The sequence below is a fragment of the Leptonychotes weddellii genome, chromosome X (genome assembly GCF_054177405.1).
Source record: "Leptonychotes weddellii isolate Sample4059 chromosome X, ASM5417740v2, whole genome shotgun sequence".
NCBI lineage: Eukaryota > Metazoa > Chordata > Mammalia > Carnivora > Phocidae > Leptonychotes > Leptonychotes weddellii.
Genome location: NC_138385.1, coordinates 54,081,909 through 54,094,102, shown reverse-complemented (window position 1 = coordinate 54,094,102; position 12,194 = coordinate 54,081,909). Strand labels below are relative to the sequence as shown.

Below are 12,194 nucleotides of genomic sequence, written 5' to 3'. Positions count from 1 at the left end.
ATGTGATCTCTCCACTTTCATTCATAATTTTATTAATTTGGGTCCTTTCTCTTTTCTTTTGGATAAGTCTGGCCAGAGGTTTATCGATCTTACTAATTCTTTCAAAGAACCAACTTCTAGTTTCGTTGCTCTGATCTACTGTGTTTCTGGTTTCTAATTCATTGATCTCTGCTCTTCATTATTTCTCTTCTAATGCATGGCTTAGGCATCGTTTGTTGCTTTTCCTCTAGTTCTTTAAGGTGTAGAGTTAGTTGGTGAATTCGGGATTTTTCTATTTTTTAGAGTGAGGCTTGGATGGCTATGTATTTCCCCCTTAGGACCGCCTTTGCAGTATCCCATAGGTTTTGGACTGATGTGTTTTCATTCTCATTGGTTTCCATGAATTGTTTAAGTTCTTCTTTGATTTCCTGGTTGACCCAAACATTCTTGAGCACAGTGGTCTTTAGCTTCCAGTGTTTGAATTTCTGCCAAATTTTTTCCTGTGATTGAGTTCCAATTTTAAAGCATTGTGGTCTGAGAATACGCGGGACATAATCTCAATCTTTTGTTATCAGTTGAGACCTGATTTGTGACCCAGTATGTGGTCTATTCTGGAGAAAGTTCCATGTGCGCTCAATAAGAATGAGTATTCTGTTGTTTCAGGGTGGAATGTTCTTTATATATCTATGAGGTCCATCTGGCCTAGTGTATCATTCAAAGCTCTTGTTTCCTTGTTGATTTTCTGCTTAGATGATCTGTCCATTGCTGAGCGTGGAGTATTGAGGTCTCCTACAATTAACATATTGTTATCAATATGACTCTTTATTTTGGTTAGCAGTTGGCTTATGTGGATGGCTTCTCCCATGTTGGGGGCACAGATATTTACAATTGTTAGATCTTGTTGGATAGACCCTTTAAGAATGATACAGTGTCCTTCTGTGTCTCTAACTACAGTCTTCAGTTTAAAATCTAATTTGTCTGATACAAGAATTGCTACCCCAGCTTTCTTTGGAGGTCGGCTGGCATGGAAGATGGATCTCCATCCCTTCACTTTCAGTCTGGATGTATCTTTAGGTTCCAAATAAGTCTCTTGTAGAGAGCATATGGATGGGTCCTGTCTTTTTATCCAATCTGCAACCCAGTGCCGTTTTATGGAAGCGTTTAGGCCGTTCACGTTGAGAGTGATTATTGAAAGATAGGAATTAATTGTCATCATGTTGCCTGTGAAGATGTTGTTTTTATAGACTGTCCCTGTAAATTTCTGTTGTATATCACTTTTGGGGTCTTCCTCCTTTTATAGAACCCTCCTTAATATTTCTTGCAGGGCCAGCTTAGTGATTACATATTCTTTCAGTTTCTGCCAGTCTTGGAAGCTCTGCATCTCTCCATCCATTCTAAATGAAAGTCTTGCCACATAAAGTATTCTTGGCTGCATGTTCTTCTCGTTTAGTACCCTGAATATGTCTTGCCAGGCCTTTCTGGCTTGCCAGGTCTCTGTGGATAGGTCTGACATTATTCTGATGTTCCTCCCTCTGTACCTAAGGAATTTCTTCCCCCTAACTGCCCTTAAGATGGTTTCCTTGGTTCTAAGATTTGCGAGTTTTACTATTACATGCTGGGGTGTTGGCCTGTTTTCCTTGATATTGGGAAGGGTCCTCTCTGCCTCTAGGACACAAATGTTTGTTTCATTCCCCAGATTAGGGAAGTTCTCAGCTACAATTTGCTCAAATACCTCTTCTAGTCCTCCCTCTCTCTCCACTCCCTCCAGGATTCCAATTATTCTGACACTGGAACGCTTCATGGTGTCAGTTATTTCTCTGATTCTATTTTCATGGATTCTGAGTTGTTTTTCCCTGGCCTCCTCTTTTCCCTTTTTAGCTATTAAATTGTCTTCCAGGTCTCTTATTTGTTCTTCTGCCTCACTTATCCTAGCTGTTAGATTATCTAGATTAGATTGGATCTCACTGATAGCATTTTTATGTTCTGCCAATTCAGTTTTCATTTCTGCCCTTAGAGACTCTATGTTGCCATTAATTGATTTCTCCATTCTAGCTATTGTCTTCACAATTGCTAGCCTGAATTCCATCTCCGACATCTTGGTTATATCGGCATCCATTTGTAAATCTGCTGCATAAGTCATAATCTCTGAGTCTTTTCTATTTTGGGGATTCCTCCTCCTAAGTCATTCTGTTGATTGGTGGTTGAGGGAATGTATAGATCCAAATTACTGACCAGAACCCAAGCAAGATGCACCTGTTTTCTAGGGACCTTAGGGTTGCTGGCCTGTTTTCCCAGCCTGTCTTCTGCGGGAGGGGCCTGCCGCGCTGTTACTCAGGCAACCCTGTTTGGGCGGAGTTGCCCTGCCCCCCTGTGGCGGGGGATGGGCTCAGTGGGAATCAGTTAATTGGGGCTCTTGTTCTCTGGCGGCTTTCCCTGGCGGCTTTCCATGTCTCTTCCGAGAGTCAGAGCAGAAGAAACCATTTCCAACCCTCTGCCTCAGAGCAGAGAGAGCGCAGTCTGTTCTTCATTGAGCTCTCCAGGCCACATTGTCTCCGTTTCTGTTCGTGCTGCTATAAACTGCAGCGTCCTGGGTTGTGCGCCCCTTTGCAGCGCTCCTAGTCCTGCCTCCAGGTCACGGCACGTCTCTGCCCACGTGCTTCTAAAACCGCCAGCTGCTCCCAGTTCGCAGGCATGACCCCACCACTCTGCGTTTCTGCCCTAGGGCTGCCCTAACGTCCTTTCCCCGTGGCTACCGGTCTGCGAGTCTGTGGCCCGTTCCCAGCGCGCGAGGCTATCGCTCACTGGCGGTGCAGGATCCCAACGGCCAGGCTCCCTCCCGCTGCCATTTATCCTCCGTTATCTGCCTGTGGAATCACGGCTCCCCACTTCGTACCTTGAAACCAACCACCTGCGATATTCTGTTTGTAGAGATCCAGATCTATTTTCTTACATCTCAGGCTGATTTCGTGGGTCCTCAGAGTGGTCTGGTAGATATCCAGCTCAATTCTGGGGACCAGTTGAAATAGGGTCCCCTACTCCTCCACCATCTTTTCTTCTAATACCTATTTTTCTCAAACTATTTCAAAAAAGAGAAAAGGAAGGAAAACTTCTACACTCATTCTATGAGGCCAGCATTATGCTAATACCAAAATCAGAAAAACACACAACTTAAAAAGAAAACTGAAGTCCTATATCCCTGATCAATATAGATGTAAAAATTCTCAGCAAAATACTATCAAGCCAAATCCAACAGTACATTAAAAAAATCATTCACCATGATCAAGTGGGATCATTCCTGGGTTTCAAGAGTGGTTCAATATTCACAAATCAATCAACGTGATATATCACATCAATAAAGAGAAGGATAAAAACCATATGATGATTTCAGTCTATGTAGAAAAAGCATCTGACAAAGTATAACATCCATTTATGATAAAAACTCTCAACAAAGTAGGTTTAGAGGGAATGTACTTCAACATAATAAGGGCCACATATGAAAAACCCACAGCTAATATCAGTTTCCCCAATGGGGAAAAACAGAGCTTTGCCGCTAAGGTCAGGAACTAGACAGGGATGTCCACTCTCACCACTTTTTTCAACATAGTACTGGAAGTCCTAGCCTCAGCAATCAGACAAGAAAAAGAAATAAAGGGCATCCAAATTGGTAAGGAGGAAGTAAAATTCTCACTATTTGCAGATGACATGATACTCTATATAGGAAACCCAAAAGACTCCACCAAAAAATTGTTAGAACTGATACATGAATTCAGTAAAGTTGCAGGATATAAAACCAACGTACAGAAATCTGATGCATTTCTATACACCAATAATGAAGTGTTAGAAAGAAAAATTAACAATCTCATTTACAGTTGCCCCCAAAATAAAGATACCTAGGAACTAACAACAAAGTGAAGGACTTAGACTCTAAAACTATATAACACTGATGAAACAAACTGAAGAGGACACAAAGAAATGAAAAGACATTCCACACTCATGGACTGGATTAAAAGATATTGTTAAAATGTCTATACTACCCAAAGCAAACTACATATTTAATGCAATCCCTACCAAAATACCAACAACACTGAGTTTTAAAAACAAATCTTTATTTTTTCAAAGTAAGCTCTGCCCAACATGGGGCTTGAACTCACAGCCCAAAGATGAAAAGTCCCATGCTCTACTGACTGACCTAACCAAGCATCCCAATAGCATTTTTCACAGAACTAGAACAAAAAAATCTTAAAATTTGTATGGAACCACAAAAGACCCTGAATAGCCAAAGTAATCTTAAAAAAGAAAAATAAAGCTGGAGGTATGACAATTCAGGATATCAAGTTATATTACGAAGCTGTAGTTCTCAAAAAGTATGGTACTGGCACAAAAATAGAAACATAAAACAGAATAGAAAACTCAGAAATAAACCCACAACTATATGGTCAATTATCTTCGACAAAGCAGGAAGGAATATCCAATGGCAAAAGGACAGTCTCTTCAACAAATGCTGTTGGGAAAACTTGACAGGTACATGCAAAAGGATAAAACTGGACCACTTTCTTACACCACACACAAAAAATAATTTCAAAATGGATAAAAGACCTAAATGGGAGATAGGAATCCATTAAAATCCCGGAAGAAAGCACAGGTAGTAAGGTCCCTGATATCGGCTGTAGCAACATTTTTCTAGATAGGTCTCCTGAGGCAAGGGAAACAAAGCAAAAGTAAACTACTGAGCTTCATCAAAATTAAAAGCTCCTGCACAGCAAAGGAAACCATCAACAAAACTAAAAGGCAACCTAAGGAATGGGAGAACACATTTGCAAATGACATATCTGATAAAGGGTTAGTATCCAAAATATATAAAGAATACAACACCCAAAACCAAATAACCCAATTAAAAAATTACCAGAAAACACGAATAGACATTTCTCCAAAGAAGACAGCCAGATGGCCAAAAGACAAAAAAAAAGATGCTCAACATCACTCATCATCAGGGAAATGCAAATCAAAACTATAATGAGATCACCTCACACCTGTCAAAATGGCTAAATTCAAAAACAGAAGAAACAAGTGGTGGCAAGGATATGCAGAAAAAGGAACCCTCATGCATTGTTGGTGGGAATGCAAACTGGTGCAGACACTCTAGAAAACAGTAAGGAGGTTCCTCAAAAAGTTAAAAATAGATCTACCTATGATCCAGCAACCACACTACTGGGTATTTACCCAAAGAATATAAAAACACTAATTCAAAGGGATACATGTACCCCTATGTTTATAGAAGCATTATTTACAATAGCCAAGATACGGCAGCAGTCCAAGTAGCCATCAACTGATGATTGGAGGTTGGGATTGCGGGTATAGGGGTTGGGATTAGAAGGTGTCAAGCAAAGCACATTTCTCAAGACCAAGTGCCTTGCTTCCTGCACCAGACCCTGTTCCCCATGCCCACCATGGCTACAATTCAGCAGCTGATAGGAAGATGGTTTTAAGGAATGTATGAAGAGGGCGCCTGGGTGGCTCAGTTGGTTAAGCGACTGCCTTCAGCTCAGGTCATGATTCTGGAGTCCCGGGATCGAGTCCCACATCGGGCTCCCTGCTCAGCGGGGGGTCTGCTTCTCCCTCTGACCCTTCCCCTCTCATGCTGTCTCCCATTCTCTCTCTCAGATAAATAAATAAAATCTTTAAAAAAAAAAAAAAAAGGAATGTATGAAGGAAAAGACTTTCATGGATATATGAAGGAAGTACAAATGGGAGTGGCACTGTGAAAAATAGGTACAATGGCCAAGCCAGATTGTGTCACACTTCTGGTAGCAAATCTATCACCATAAAAACTGAGAGCACTTTAAAAGTTTTCTTGTGAACTGGGAACGAGGTTTGTGGAAACTTCAGCTGATGGCAGAAAAACTCAGAATGCCTTCAACTTTACAAATAGTATATTGGCTTGGGCGCCTGGGTGGCTCAGTCGGTTAAGCGGCTGCCTTTGGCTCAGGTCACGATCCTGGAGTCCCAGGATCGAGTCCCGCATCGGGCTCCCTGCTCAGCAGGGAGTCTGCCTCTCCCTCTGACCTTCCCCCCTCTCATGTGCTCTCTCACTCTCTCATTCTCTCTCTCAAATAAATAAATAAAAATCTTTAAAAAAACAAATAGTATATTGGCTTAACACCAGGAATGGAATTAGAAGGAAAGCACAATAAGAAAAGTGGAAGATTAGGATATTAATAATGGAATGTAATACAATGAACAATGTCACCGGGATACATGAAAAGTATAATAAAAATCCCACCATCACCTTAGAGAGTAATTAGCTGTTAAAATAAACAAGCTCAGTTCAATGAGCAAATGCATCTTTTTTGAATTCATTACTATGTTCAATTATCTCTATCACAAACATTTTACATGCAACTATCCAAGAACTGACTTTATTAGGATCATCCCTTTGGTTAGTAGATAAATATGTGCTAAAAAAAATAAAGCAATGTAAAACACATTACTTCGCTCTGACCCCCTTACAGTAACTTTTGAAAAAATTGTGAACATTTTCATCTAAAAAGTAAATAAAATACATGAAGAAATGAATATGAAACTACAACTTTATTAAATGCTACGAAGTGTTAAATATGGGGGGGTTGCCTATGAAATATTTAAGGGAAAAATGACTGCTCATTGTAGGACAAGGTGCTATGAAATAGACTCTCTCATATGTCCAGTGGTAATACAAGGATTTGGAAAAGAACTTGGCAAAAAGCCTTTGATCTTACCTTGAATAATTCTGCCTATATTTAATCTAGACAAAGAAAATAAATCTAAATAATTTTAATAACAAATGATAATGATCTATGAATTATTTACAACAGCAAAAAATCTATAAATAATATGTTTAATACTGAGTAAACAGGTATGCATAAGTTATACAATATCTTACCAGTCATTAAAAACAATTCAAAAAATGGGGCACCTGGGTGACTCAGTCCATTAAGCACTGGACTCTCGATTTCTTCTCAAGTCATGATCTTACGATGGTGAGATCAAGCTCCAGTGTGCTCCAGGGCTCCACGCTCAACAGGGAGTCTGCTGGAGATTCTCTCTCTCCCTCTGCCCCTCCACTAGCCTGCTCGCTCGCTCTCTCTCAAAATAAATTTTTTTTAAAAATTCAGAAAAGTTCAATTACAATATAGAAAATAGTTCATGCAACAATGCTAACCAAAAAATAGCAGGCTATAAATTGTACATGAAATATGATTGCAACTATGTCTTAAAAATACATATGGCGTGGGGATGGGAGCAAAGGCAGCACTGGCATAATGCAGGAACACAGGGAGCCAGGCCAGCGGGGCCACAAGGCCCTGTACTTCAGCGGGAGCATCCATGGTAGATGCAAGGACCAGGCACTGTAGGGGCGGATCGTGTCTCAGCTGAGGTGCTTCAAGGGGGTGCTCACAGAGCACATGGTAGCCACCGAGCTGGGCGAGCTCAGGTAAGAGGCTGCTGGGGGTGACAGGCTCATCCATGAGGGGGACCTGGCCCAGCTGCAGCAGGCAGATGTGGTGGTGGAAGAAGTGACCCAGCCATTGTTGGGTATAGGCTATGAGCTGGGCCAGACTGTGGCTCTCAATAAGCAAATCCTGGGCCTATTCCGTCCACAGTCTGGCCGACTGCTTTCAGCCATGATCCGGGGAATGGCAGACAGCTCCAGGTTCCAGGTGTTGGACTATGAAGAGGGACAGGTGGAGGCCATGCTGGATCAATACTTTGAGGCTGACCCTTCCCAGCAGGTGGCTGCCTCCCCTGACACAACCACTTGACTTAATGCCACTCTACTAAATTTTTCTGATCCCAGACTCTGCCTTGGTACCCCTCCTGCCTCTTAGCCCCAGTACCAAACAAATTAAAATGTATGTTTAAAAAAATACATAAAAATTTTAAAATATACTCAAAAATGTTAATAGGGGGTATTATCTAGACGATAAGATTACATTCTTTTACCTTTTTGTGATAAAATAAATTCACTGATTTCATGCTGGAAAAGTTATAATTTATAAATGAAGATTGGATATATATAATTCAAACTAAGTTAAAAATATAATTTCCTGAGATTTTTCAAGACAATCTACTTCAAGAAATTACTCATATGTGCATGTGTTTCTAGTTTTAAAATTATGTTTACATGGATTATAAAATACACAGTTCATTTATTTGTTAGTATCCCTAACTTCACTTCTAAGTTAAAAAGTGATAATTGACTTTTCACTAATCCAACAGATTCTTTCCACATCTCCTTTATTTATTACATGTTTACTAGTTACTAAAGTGTTGAAAATCTCCTAACTTATGGCCTTATTCAAGTGAAATTATAAGAAATTCTTTCAAAAGCCACCAAATATTGGGGTGTCTGCGTGGTTCAGTCAGTTGTGTGTCCAACTCTTTATTGCAGCTCAGGTCATGATCTCAGGGTCATGAGATCAAGCCCTGCATGGGGCTCCCCGCTCAGCGGGGAATCTGCTAGAGATCTCTCTCTCTCTCTTCCCCCCCGCCCCCCCCAATTCATGTTCATGCTCTAAATAAATAAATCTTTTTTTAAAAAAAGCTATCAAGGGGCACCTGGGTGGCTCAGTCATTAAGCATCTGCCTTCGGCTCAGGTCATGATCCCAGGGTCCTGGGATCCAGCCCTGCATTGGGCTCCCTGCTCCATGGGAAGCCTGCTTCTCCCTCTCCCACTCCCCCTGCTTGTGTTCCCTCTCTCGCTGTGCATCTCTCTGTCAAATAAATATCTTTAAAAAAAATAAAATGAAATGAAAAAACAAATCTTAAAAAAAGCTATCAAATATTAAATATATAAGCATATGAAATAAAGTCTAATTGTCTATAAAATTGTTATGCTTTGAGTTTATTCCCAAATGTGATATAGTCCCATGCAGGTTTCTACTAGGCCACTGGATATCAACTACTGAAGAGCAGCTGTTATGGTAAATGGTGGAATTTTTCTTAGCGGGTCCTATGTCTTGGGTTTCCTTATATAACCTTACCAAATTTAGTATGTACATTTTATACACATTGGCCTGATTTAAACTGCATGAGAACTTTATTACTCAAGAAACTGAGGCTCAGAAAGGCACTTATTTGCTGAATGCAATGAGGGAGTTAAATAATTTTCACCTACAACTACTTAGTTGAAAATCAGGAACTCTATCTCCAAAGCCTACCCTATACTGAATCCCTTAGGATTTATGATATGCCACTTCACTTTCTTAGAGAGAACACACTCGCATGATGGGGGGGGGGGGGATCAGAGGGAAAGAGAATCTTAAGCAGGCTTCACGCCCAGTGCTTACGCAGGGCTCAATCTCACCACCCTGAGATCATGACCTGAGCTGAAATCAAGAGTCAGATGCTTAACTAACTGAGCCACCCAGGTGCCCCACTTCACTTTTATGGAACATCTACATTAGTACTTATTTTCACTAACCAAAGGAAATTCAGAGGATTTTCACTTTTATGAAAGAAGACAAAATTGAGAAGAGCATTTAGCATTTGGTTTGCAGCAGGCTGTTACAGAGGCAGTGCACATGCTGAGCAGCAATAGTGGCACTGCCAAGCTCCTTCCCCAGGGAACTACACCCAGCTTCTCACCTTTTTAACTACGTCTGTCAGCATTTGTCCTTCATCTCGATTCATTTTGTGATTCCATTAGCAAGATGTGTACTAAGGTATCAGAAAAGCCTAAAAGAGGTTATTCAGGTCTGGGAATGCTCAAAATTTTTTCCATGTAAACTAATGGTAACTGCTTCTTCACTGCAAGCTATTTCAGCTTATGAAAGGTTTCATAAGAATGCTCTATGTTAAGCATAGCACGGGAAACCTATAGTGTTACTTAAAAGTGGACTTAAACAAGATACTAATGTATTCTGCAAACTAAAGGCAACCAATAAAAAAAAAAAATTTAAGAAGTATAATTTAAAAGAGGAAAGTAAATGAAATTATATAAAATGTTCAATTAAAACCAAAGATGAAAAAGGGGAAGATAAAAAAGGAAACAAGCAGGGCACCTGGGTGGCTCAGTCGTTAAGCATCTGCCTTCAGCTCAGGTCATGACACCAGGGTCTTGGGATCAAGCCCCGCATCGGGCTCCCTTTTCCACGGGAAGCCTGCTTTCCCTCTCCCACTCCCCCTGCTTGTGTTCCCTCTCTCGATGTGTCTCTCTCTGTTAAATAAATAAACAAAATCTTTAAAAAAAAAAAAAAAGCAAACAAGTGCAAACATGATCTTGATGCAACTATATATCAAATTTTACTTTAAATGTGAATGATCTAAATACGTCAACTAAGAGTGTGTCATATTATCACTGTAGATATACTCAGGTGTCGGAGTGGATTAAAAAACAAGACCCAATTATATGTTGTCTTCAAGAAACACACTTTAAATATAAAGACACTGATTACAAGTAAAGGGATGCCACGGAAAATTGGGAGTTGTTGTTTAATGGGAATAGAGTTTCAGTTTTTCTTTCTTTTTTTTGAGTTTCAGTTTTTCAAGATGAAAATGCTCTGGAGATTGGTTACACAACAATGGAAATGTACCTAACACTACTGAAATATACACTTAAAAAAAGGTTAAGGTGGTAAATTTTATGTTACATATTTTACCACAATTTTTTTTAAAGGGGTATCTATTCAAGTCCCTTGTCTATTTTTTTTTTTTTTAAGATTTTATTTATTTATTTGAGACAGAGAGAATGAGAGACAGAGAGCATGAGAGGGAGGAGGGTCAGAGGGAGAAGCAGACTCCCCTCCGAGCAGGGAGCCGGATGCGGGACTCGATCCCGGGACTCCAGGATCATGACCCGAGCCGAAGGCAGTCGCCTAACCAACTGAGCCACCCAGGTGCCCTCCCTTGTCTATTTTTTAATTGAGTTGTTTTTTTGTTGCCGAGTTGTAAGAGTACTTTATGTATTCTGGATATTAAACACTTATCAGATATATGATTTGCAAATATTTTCTCCCATTCTGTGCTTATCTTTTCACTCTCTTGATAGCATCCTTTGATGCACGAAGTTCTTCATTTTCTTGAAGTTCAAATTATCTATTCTTTGTTGCCTGAGTTTTTACATCTCATTTAAGAGATCATTGCCAAATCCAAGGTCATGAAGATTAGCCCCTATGTTTTCCCCTAAGAGCTGTAATAGTTTCAACTCTTAAATTTAGGTATTTGCTCCATGTTGAGCTATATATGGTAGGAGTTAAGAGTCCAACCTTCGGGCACCTGGGTGGCTCAGTTGGTTAAGCAACTGCCTTCGGCTCAGGTCATGATCCTGGAGTCCCGGGATCAAGTCCCGCATCGGGCTCCCTGCTCAGCGAGGAGCCTGCTTCTCCCTCTGACCCTCCCCCCTCTCATGTACTCTCTCTCATTCTCGCTCTCTCAAGTGAATAAATAAATCTTTGGAAAAAAAAAAAAAGAGTCCAACCTTCATTCTCTTGCACGTGGATGTACAGCTGACTCAACACCATTTATTTAAGAAATTACCAATATGGGTACAAAGTTTTTGTTTGAAATGATAAAAGAGTTTGGGTATATATGATTATTACATATTGTAAATGTATTTAATACCACTAAATTGCACATTTTAGAATAGTTAAAATGATAAATATTATATATACTTAAATGTTATATATACTTTACCAAGATAAAAAATAATTGCAAGATACCACTTCACACCCACCAGAATGGGTATAATCAAAAACATGGACAACAAGAGGTGTTGGTGAGGATGTTAAAAGTTGGAACCTTTTTTTTTTTTTTTTTTTTTTTAAGGAGACAGGAGAGATTGAGCATGAGCGGGAAGTGGGGGAGTGGGGGGAGCAGAGGGAGAGACAGAGCGAGAATGTCAAGCAGGCTCCACACCCAGTAGAGAATCCCATGCAGGGCTTGATCTCACAACCCCAAGATCATAACTTGAGCCAAAATCAAGAGTCAGACACTCAACTGACTGAGCCACCTACGAACCCCAAAAACTGGAACCTTCATACACAGCTGATATATATGTGAATGGTACAGCCACTTTGAAAAACAGTTGGTTAAACACAGTGTTTTTTGTTTTTTAAAGATTTTATTTGACAGAGAGAGAGACAGTGAGAGCAGGAACACAAGCAGGGGGAGTGGGAGAGGGAGAAGCAGGCTTCCCACGGAGCAAGGAGCCCGATGTGGGGCTCAATCCCAGGACCCT

The 12,194-nt window shown here is 40.3% G+C and overlaps 1 protein-coding gene and 1 pseudogene across 4 annotated transcripts in view; one reads left to right on the top strand and one right to left on the bottom strand.

The window, feature by feature from the left end:
* ATRX (ATRX chromatin remodeler) overlaps window positions 1-12,194 on the bottom strand; it is a 269,137-nt gene that overhangs the window by 220,577 nt on the left and 36,366 nt on the right. The window lies entirely within an intron of this gene.
* Window positions 7,278-7,818, top strand: LOC102736405 (5-hydroxymethyl-dUMP N-hydrolase pseudogene; annotated as a pseudogene).